This window comes from Crocodylus siamensis, chromosome 2 (assembly GCF_052110815.1).
Source record: "Crocodylus siamensis isolate JL-2025a chromosome 2, ASM5211081v1, whole genome shotgun sequence".
In the NCBI taxonomy this organism is placed as follows: domain Eukaryota; kingdom Metazoa; phylum Chordata; order Crocodylia; family Crocodylidae; genus Crocodylus; species Crocodylus siamensis.
In genome coordinates this window covers 168,816,511-168,827,216 of record NC_143396.1, presented here as the reverse complement: position 1 = coordinate 168,827,216, position 10,706 = coordinate 168,816,511, and positions in this window count along the sequence as shown.

Below are 10,706 nucleotides of genomic sequence, written 5' to 3'. Positions count from 1 at the left end.
GTTCAGAGGGCTACAAGCTCTGAAAGCAAGGGCAGGGGGTCAGCTGGTCCTAAGAGATAAGCAAGCGCCGTTCCGAAGGGACGGGCGATGGCCTCCGTTGCCCTCAGCCAATCAAAAGGGAGTCTGGTTTCGATCCCTGAATCCAGAGTGGTGGTGACAGGTGTTGCGAGGTGTTCAGTGCGGTAACGCAACCGATCCTGGAGAAGCCGGAGGGAGAGTTTTCTTTTCTTTGTGAAGGGAAGAAAAGCAGAGGCTCTGCAGGAGCTGCTGCAGTAACATGTTGCTGCTGCCTTAGTGCAAGCTCCCTGAATGGCCGGAGAGGGGGAAGGGGGTAGCAGTGCAGACTCCCTGTGGACTGCCATTCCGGTGTCTCCTCTGAATCAGCACCTGGGGCTGGTGCACTGCTCACTGCCTCCTGCCCTTGGTTACATTATCGATGGATATATAGGTCACAAAGACTGCAAATACTTATGCTCACCTAGAACAATAACCTGGACCTAAAGGATGGTGCAGTGGGTAGTGTACTGGAACTTGATTGGCAGCAGAGGAATACAAGCCAATGAGCACTTGATGAAGATGAACATGAGTTGCCAATGTGCTGAAGTAATAAGTAAAGCTAACTGCACACTTTCTTGCATAAGTAGGTGCATCACAAACAGATCTAGGGAGGTGATACTTCCTCTCTATGCAGCATTGGCCAGGCTGCAGCTGGAGTACTGTGTCCAATTTTGGGTACTGCACTTCAGGAGGGATGTAGATAACCTGAAAAGGGTTGAGAGGAGGGCCATCCATCTGGTGAAAGGCCTACAGGAAAAACCCTACGAGGACTGATTGAGGGACTTGAATCTCTTCAGCCTCTGCAAGAGAATGCTGAGAGGTGATCTTGTAGCTGTCTACAAACTCATCGGTGGGTGGGTGGGGGAGCAGGAAATAGGGGATACAATGTTTACCAGGGCACCCACTGGGGTAACTAAAAACAATGGCCACAAACTGAAGGACAGCAAATTTAGACTGGACATCAGGAAACATTTTTTCACTGTGAGGGTTGCCAAAATATGGAATACGCTTTCGTGCGAGGTGGTGCTGTCTCCTTCCTTGGAGGTATTCAAGAGGAGATTGGATAAACACCTGGCTGGGGTCATCTGACCGCAGCGTTCTTTCCTGCCCAGGGTAGGGGATCAGACACGATGATCTAATAGGTCCTTTCCAACCCTAAAATCTATGAAATCTGTGAAATAACAGGACAGATGCCCCAATACCACCACGTCACAAGACTCAAATGCAAGGTACTTTTTAGTCATCACAAGAAAGACTTTTATTTGTTTTGAGAACAAAACTCCTGAAAAGTATACTCAGGACTCTGCTAAAGACTAAAGTATACAAAACAGCAACTCTCCAAGCATACAGCATTACCGTGAAACATTCCAGTTACATTTTAGATGAATCATCATATGACATTTAATATTTCAGGGAAAAGTCTAAGCGTGGTCAGCTGCAGATAACATTACTTGTTTGTACAGCATTTTACCTATTATCACAACTGACATCATCAATGCCTGGCTTCCATAGATAGTAAAGATGAAAAAAAGTCTGTTTACTGTAAGACCAGACTATAAGTCACTTATGAGTGCCACAGCAGGGTACCTGTCTCTAGTGGCCTACTAGCACCTATACCTTCTGGCTCTCCCCTATTCAGTAGTCTCATCCACCATGCCTTGATGTTAAAATTAGTAGGGGAGGCTGCATAGAGGGCAAGGCATGGTTTTGAAGAAGAGGGAGGCCCTGTCTGGTCTGAGGCTCCCCCCAGCCTTGTTCCAGTTTTACTCTCACTGAGTCCTCTAGCTTGGGGCCAGCTGTTCAGGGCTGGAAGCTCCTGGCTCAGATCCAGGCATGCCCTCTGATCTCAGGTTCTAGCACCTGCAATATCTGTTACATAGGCAGCTAGGGGCCTTGAGACCTGTTTTCCCCTGACACCTCCTGCCGTACAGTCCAGGAAAGCTTGACCTCCTGTGGCCACAGAACAACTTCCGGGCATGCCCCGTGACCTCAGTTTTCACTCAGAACAATTTCAAATTCACAGTGTCCCCAGCCACCCTCTTTTAGTGGCCTCCACCTTCCCTACAGCCACAATCCAGCCCCCTGGGGAAAAATGAAAACTGTCAAATGCAAGCACTGCTCCCGGTTCAAAGGAATATCTCACTGCACACCTTGGTGGTGGGCTCCACACAGAAAAGAAAGGAAAACAGAAAGTGCCTGGGGTACTTACCTTGCATCCTATGCAGGTCCCTAACTTTTCTTCACTTGGGGCTGCTTCCTGAGTCCTCTCTCTACAGCCTGGGCTCCAGTGCTCACACCTCTCAGAGGAGGTTCCATCCCCAGTAGCTTCCATGGCCAGACTGCCCCCCAACCTGAGACCTGGGCTTATACAGGGCTCTCTGGGTCACATGGCCCCTCTGCTTCCCCTTGCTGAGTCATCATCAGGCTCTGCCTCCACTTGGACCCAGTGGCCATCTGGCTTCAGGTTCCCCTGTCTGTGAGTTTGCCCCTGGGGTCACCACTGTGGCACAGGTAGAAGAGACACAGAGATGAAGTGGAAGAAAGCAAGAGTGACAGGGGGAATCAGAATCATGTAACCAGGAAACCAGAGGGAAGGAATCTGTATCTTTGGGGAAAAGGATGTGCTGGCAAAGAAACAAAAGGTAAGGGAGGAAAAGGTGCAGGGAGAGTGGTGATGGAGAGGAAAAGGGCCAAGAGTATCTGGCCCCCTTCCCATTCTAGTAATAGAGTAGGGGCACCGTTACACAGACATTGCCCCATATGGCTTAATGGTGACTGTTTAAGTGACTTCTGCTGGATAAATCTACCACTTAATGTTACAGTTATTGAATGTTGTTTCAAGATTGAAACAGCTGGACATTGACTTTGTTGAAAAAACGACGGTAGCGATACCCAACAGTGAAAAATGTTTTTGTGACTGCAAGGTGGCCTTGTCACAGTACTTTTGGGTACTGAATAATAAGGTAATTTAAGGAACCATCAGAGCCTGAGTGTGGCTTGTGTATGACTTCAGTACCTCACATGATTTATCTCATAGTTAAATTATGCTGGATTTGTGAATTCTTGCCCCAAGGGTAGTTTTTAGGCTGTGCTTATGAAACTGTTGAAAATGGGGCCAAACACTAATGAAAGGGTCAAGAAGTGGGTGAAGTCAGGTGCAGTGCCATTGGTGGGGGAGGAGGTTGAGAAGCTTATGCCCTCCCAGTCCTTAGTGCAGTGATGTGGCCTTTCCTACCTTCAGTTATATTAGTATATCATTTTTTACATTGTATAAGTTTGATAGCTTTTACTTCCTTTCTCCCTTGTGTAATAGTTAGATGTTACATAAGCTCACAAAATGCACAAAAGGAAGGATTAAATTCCAGCACCAACTTTCATGAAACAATCAGAACATGAGGAAGGTGTTCTGTGGACACTCAGGGCAGAACTCACTATCCGAATGAAAGCTGCGCTTTGACACTTGCTGCTACCTTATGAACCACTTTTTTATCATGTGTCTCCTCCTAGGGGTAGGTCCCAATTCACTTGACATACCCAAATGGCAGTTACCTCATTGCATGATGGCTGTTTTGAGTACCTAGGTGCAATTTGCAATTCTCTTTCATCCTCTGTCAAAATAGAGTCATCCAGGGTGCCAGAGCATGGACCTGCTGGGAGCAAAATGGAGGAGGAGAGCCAACCCTTTAGTGTTTTTGCTTAAGAGCTGAGTGCCTTCACACAGTCTCGGTCTGTTCTGGCAACCCTTGTGTTTACTGCTCTTTGGTTCTCCTGGCTCTTGACTTGGCTTTGACTTTCCTTGACCCTTATCTTGGATGGCCCCTGTACCTCAATGCTGGCCCTGCTGTCTCTGGTTTCCCCAGCATCCTAATTCAGCTTGGCTTCCTTGACCCTGACCTCAGATCTTCACTGGAACTCAGCACTGGTTCTCTGATGCCTGACCTCAGCTTATATTTTGGGGTATGTGTCTTGAATCTCCCCTCCCAGCTCTGGTAACATGTGCCCTTGCCCTGCTGACCCCCAGGTCACTCCTGGTGGCCTACTGCAGACCCAGCCACCTATGTTCCAGGTGCATCCTCACGCTGGCCTTCTGGGCAGCTCAGAGAGGTTTATATGTGTATGGTGCCTTGACTCAGATAGAGATGCCTGGAGTGATCAGTTGGGACACAAGCATCTCTTCACTGAAGCCCCTGGCGCCAAACCAAGGTAAGAGACCTTTTGAAATCTCTATTGGGGCTTTTCAGTGAGAGGCTGTCTCTGTGTCTTCCTGAATCACTGCTTGAGGCTTACTCTATCTGACCTTTTTGCTGCCAGAATTTGCAGACCCACTCTGTAAGTAGTAACTGTTAGTAGTAACTGTGAGTAGAAACAGTTAAGGTTAAAGACTGTGTTGCTGTTGTCAGTAAATGTATTTCTCTGTGTGAATTGAGTTAAGTTCTGTAAAGAACTATAAGGTCTTTCTAAGGCCAGGAGTGAAAACCTTGTGCAGCCACCCTGAGTACACCGGACTTACGCTGCGTGCTCTTTGAAAGCAAGGGTGCAAGGTGAAAACTCTTAGAGTGTGAGTGTTTTCCATGATAAGTGTTGACCAAGGCTGGGACTAGAGAAATGCTCTTGAACCTCGTGCCTCAACGCAGAAATTCTCTTTGTGAATTGAGAGTATGAATTGAGAAATATGAGCCACTGACGAGGTCTGGGACTAAGGTTGGGTTCAGCTGCCCCAAGGCTGTCCAGAAGGGCAGTTTTGAATGCAAAGGGGCCCAACTGGAGCCCTGTGACCCAGTGGACAGGTTTACCCTTTCCCCACCCTCATAAATGAGCCGTGTCTAACTGTGAGTAACTGCATTGTGTGCTGTTATTGCAGTGGAGTCTTGTCTTTGGACATTAGCCACAGGATTAGCCACAGGACATTAGCCACTAGCAAATCTCACAACCTGACTGGACACCCTCAATAAGCCATTCCTGTGTGAAAGACCTGTGTGAATTGAGTTAAAGAAATGGGGAGCGGAGGATCTAAAGATGTACTGGCTCTGCCAAAAGGGACTCCAGCATTGTACATGTACACACGCTATGGCCATAAGAGTTGTAAGTTTTTAGACAAATGAAATAGGTATACCAAAGATGACTCTAGTTTGCACTTTCCCCTGGAGGGAACATTTGATTTAAGTAAAATCATTCATCTCCACAGAGCCCTTGAGTCAAAAGGTAGTAAAACGCCACAGACTCAGTGGGATTCAATTTTTGATTGGTATGAGGAAGCTTCTAAATGACGTCAAGAATCTCAAGTTCGGAGCCTTAAGGACTCCCAAGACAAACTGAAATCTCAGATAAAAGAATTAAAACAGAAAAGTGCACCAGCAGGGAATCCCCCATCAATAACAACAGCACCATCAGCACCAGCACTGTTTTATCCACAATTGACTGAGAATGAATCTGTAGAAGACATAATTGATTTCATTAGTGTGCCAACCCCATACCAGTCCCAGGCACAACCTAAATCCAAAGAAATCCAGAGTGACCAAATAGCCTCTTCTAGTGGGAAAAGCTCACCCCAGGAACCTATCACCCAACAATCATCTTCTCCCCCCTGGGCATGCCCACTGTAATCCGGGTGGCTGGTTCCTGAAGCCTCGACCTCCTCTTATTTAAGATCTGGCACCCAGTATGGTCCAGTCCCTTCTTCAAACCCTAAAAAACCTTTTCAAATGCCCTTACGTCAACTCCCAGGGCAGGGTCCAAATGGGGAATCTACAGTTACAGTTCATGCCCCCTGGACTCCAGGAGATCTCTTAAACCTTGTTAAGCAGTTCCCCAACATCCAGGAAAACCCCCAGAAGTTTAAAGATGAATTAGAAACTGTAATCAATTGTTATGATCTGACCTGGGCAGATTTAAACCAATTAATGAGAAATATTCTGCCCTCTGAAGTTCGTGATCGCCTCACCAAGCAGGCTAAATGGCCTGCTCAAGATCCCGGAGGAGGTGGTCACTTAGTGAGTGCCTGAGAACGTCTTCTTGAGGCCATACTTAAGATTTGCCCTAGAAAAACTGACTGAGCAAAAATAAATAATTGCAAGCAAAATAAAGGAGAATCCCCAGCGGATTACACGGATCGCTTAAAACTAGTATTCAAAAGACATTCAGGTATTGAGAAGGCAGCTGAAACTGCCCCAGAAGCAGTTACTGCTGGTTTCATTCAAAGACTCCTTTCTAAAGTCCAGGAACAACTGCGCACAATTGCTGTAGGCTAGCAAATTAAGACGCTGACAGAACTGGTCACCATTGCTAATCCTTGTACAACCTGTCAAGAAAAGAAAAAGGAAATCACAGAAACTAAGTTAATGTCATTACAAATGCATACTTTTAGGGGCAGAGGCAAAGAGTTCCTTCGGGGACAATTTAGGGGAAGGGGATGTGGTCGTGGGATGGGACAAGGAGGGTTTCAATCCCAAATTAGTGACAGTTGTCACTATTGTGGTCAACCAGGACACTGAAAGGCCCACTGTCCTCATCGGCCTAGCCAGCCGGAGATGACACTTAACTTGCCACCACCTCCTCCCACTCAATTCTCTGTCCCGAATCAAAAAGCCTCCTGTTAGGACAGCCTAAGGAATAGTAACGTCATCACAGCCCCACTTCTCCTGCTTACTCAAGAAGACCCCTTCATTTCCTACATGATAAATGGCATCTCTACAAAATGTTTAGTAGACACAGGTGCAAGCCGCTGTACTCTCCGAGCTGAAGAATTTTCTACAACTCCCCTCTCCTCTCATGTTATAATGCTGTAGGAATTTCAAATCAAATAGTTCCACATCCTGTGTCCTAACCACTACAGGTTTCTCTAGGTCCTATTTCAGATCAACATGCCTTTCTTCTAAGTCCCTGTTCTCCTGTTAATTTGTTAGGAAGAGATTTGGTTTGTAAACTTGGCTATACTATTTACTGTTGTCCTAATGGGGTTTATCTAGAAGTTCCCTGTATTAATGAGCTGGCAGTACTCGCTGTTTTAGATAACTCTCCCTCTGCACCGGAGTTTTCTGATCTTTCTGTGTTGCAAGAAGAAATCATTCCCTCCGTCTCTCTGGCCTCAGCATGCTAATGAGGTAGGGCAAATCCATACTGCCCAGCCTATAACAATCAAATTAAACCCAGCTAAACCTTTACCTAAGGTTGCTCAATTCCATTTATGCCCAGAAGCCAAAGATAGGATACCCCCTTCTCTATTTTCTCAAATACTAAAGAAAGACTTAGATAACATAGTATTTAAGGGGGTTCTGTGCTTTTGCAGTACATAGATGATTTGCTTTTAGCATCTACCTCCCTTGAAGCTGATTCCTTAACTCTCCTCACCTCTCTTGCCCTAAAAGGCCATAAGGCATCTAAAGAAAAGCTACAACTTTGTCTTCCCCGTGTCCACTATTTGGGTCATGATATTTCTGTGGAGAGTGACTGCTTTCTTCCTCCGGACTAGAAGCCATTCTTAAAGTCCGTAAGCCAACCACTGTGTCTCAAATGCGGACCTTTCTAGGTATGGTCGGCTACTGCCACCAGTGGATACTGGGCTATGCTTCTATAGTCAAGCCACCACAAAACCTGACTCTTGTTAATACCCCTGAACCTTTACCCTGGACCTCAGAGGCTGAAGCCACTCTTGTTTCTATTAAACTAGCTCTGTCACAAGCTCCTGCCTCAGGCCTTCCTGATAACACTAAGCCTTTTTTTCCTTTGCCCAGCACCAGATTGTAATCCTGCTCTGCACTGGCTCTGGGTTGTGCTGTGGCAGCGGCAGCAGCAGCGGCAGCAGCTGTGGCTCCCCCACTTGCCACGCTGGGCAGCATTTGCTGCCGCTGCCCACCTGGAGCTCGCGTGCTGGGCAGCCCAGAGGTTTACAGTCTTGATTGTTGTTTTAATCGGGTCTTGCTGTGTTGGCTTAGTTGTGCATTGTATCCGACGTCAGGTTACATCTGTTATGCTCATTACACATCACAAGCACCTTCCCCAGACGAATGCTAACCCCAGGAAATGAGGCGAAGCACATTATAAAGCTAGTTCAATAGCCAAGTTCCGTTTTTGTTTGACTAGTTAAATTTAATGGTAATACTTACCTTGAAATGTTTGTGTTAACCTATCTATCATCACTATAGTAGCGGCTTGTTTACTTATTTGTTGTAAGCCACTTGGCTCACATGGCCAGGCCTTCCTGATAACACTAAGCCTTTTTTTCCTGTTTTGTCATGAAAAAGATGGATTTGCACTTGCTGTGCTCACACAAAAGCATGGAGACAAACATCGTCCCGTTGCTTATTATAGTTCCTCTCTTGACACAGTTGCCCCTGGTTTTCCTCCCTGCCTTCGTGTTGTAGCAGCAGCGGCTATCACTGCTGAACTTTCCTGTACCCTTGTATTAGGCTCTCTGCTCACTGTTGCTGTCCCACACGCTGTGGCAGCCCTTTTGCAAAAGACTAAAACCCAACACCTTTCAAATGCCAGATTAACTAAATACGAGATCTTGCTCCTCTCTGCTGAAATTGTCACGCTAATTAGGTGCCCTGTTTTAAACCCCGCTCCTTTGTTACCTACCCCTTCAGATGGTGAACCCCATGATTGCATTACTGTCACTGCTCACCTAACAATGCCCCGCACTGATCTAAAAGATACCCCCCTGCAAAACCCAGAGCTAGTATTCTATGTTGACGGATCATGTCACAGAAGCCCAAAAGCTTCCCTTGCTGCAGGATATGCAGTATGTGCCCAATATGATGTCACAGAAAGCCATCCCCCGCCTGATGTGCATTCAGCTCAAGTTGCTGAGCTTGTGGCCCTCACGAGGGCTTGTACCTTAGCTTCTGGTGCTTCTGTTAATATTCTTACTGATTCTCGCTATGCTTTTGGCATTGTACATGATTATGGTCAACTTTGGAAGCAAAGAGGCTTCCTCATGTCGGGAGGTACCAAAATCAGTAATGGTCCAATTACCTTCTGCTGCTGCTATTATTAAATGCCAAGCCCACCACAAGCCTGATGATGATGTTACACGTGGGAATGCTCTGGCAGACTCCGCTGCCAAAGCTGTGACTATTTCCACTCTTCAGGCCATGCCTGCGTTTTTGTCCATTCCAACTGCCCAGTCTCCATTGGCAAGTCTTCATGACATTGCCCTCCTCCAAGATCAGGCTCCAGAACCAGAAAAATGTTCATGGAGACTGGCTGGGTGTTTGTTACACCCTGACCATTTGTGGTGCTTCCGGGATGGCCACCTGGTTGCCCCAATGGTCTTCCTTTTCTACCTCTCTCACCTATACCATGGCATGGCACATATGAGCAAAGGGGGGGATGACAAAAGCTGTTAAGCTCAATTGGTTTGCTCCAATCTTTCCATCTGTAGCTCAGCAGTACTGTTATGCCTGCCCTCTTTGTCAAGCCCATCATGTGGAAAAATCTGTAAAGACAAAACAGGCAGCGCATCCCCCACCTTGTGGACCGTTTGTGAATTTACAAATAGATTTTATTCAAATGCATAAATGTTGCTCTTATGAATATGTTCTTGTTATTGTGTGTATGTTCTCTGGACGGGTAGAAGTCTACCCAGGTGCAATGCCGACACCACCACTGTAAGAAAAAGATTGCTCAGAGATTTTATTCCAAGGTTTGGTATTCCTTTATCCATAAACTCCGATAGAGGAACTCATTTTACTGGGGAAATAATGAAAGAAGTCTGCAAAGATCCTGCAGATTCAACAAAACTTTCATTGCCCATACCATCCACAGGCCTCAGGCCAAGTGGAACGCCAAAATGGCATTCTGAAAAATAAACTAGCCAAAATTTGTGCTGAGACTCACCTGTAATGGCCAGATGCACTTCCCATAGGCCTTATGAGTATGAGCTCTACTGTCAACCGAAAGACTGGGCTTAGCCCACATGAAATCTTGATGGGAAGGCCCATGATGGCTCCCCGCCTCACCACCTGTTGCCTCCCACCTTTGTGATATACATTTACTTGATGATACTATTCTGGACTATTTTAAGGCACTAATGAAGTGTGTTAAGACTTTTGATTCATAGGTACAGGCAGCTCTCCCCAGAGAACCTGATGAGCCGTGCCATTCTATCCTGCCTGGAGATTGGGTCCATATAAAAGTCCATCAATGAAAATCATCACTGGAACCTCGCTGGAAAGGCCCATTCCAGGTACTCTTGACCACCAACACTGCAATAAAGTGTCAAGGACTCCCCACATGGATTCATGCTTCACACAGTAAGCAAACATCAGCCCCATTAGACCCAGTCTCCTCCATTTCAATTTTGTAATCAGCCTCCACAGGCTGGTAGTGAGCCTAGCGCCTGCCAGCAGGAGAGCACAAGACCAGTAGTGAGCCAAGCGCCTACTGGCGAAGAGGTTTTGCTACTACAGAGCGAAGAGGATGTGCCCCAACAACACCACTATGTCCTTTGGGACAGGAAAAAAGCCTCTACCTAGTTCCTGGCTCCCGAAGTGGGGTTGGTTAGTCGTGACTTGGGTGATTCTCAGTTTTTCCAGTTGGATCATCTTATATGAACTAAAAGACTCATCAGCTAAAAAGAACTTTATAAATCAGACTGTGCTTCAAAACAGGTTAAGCAAATCACTCCCTCCCTGGCTGGTTCATTAAAA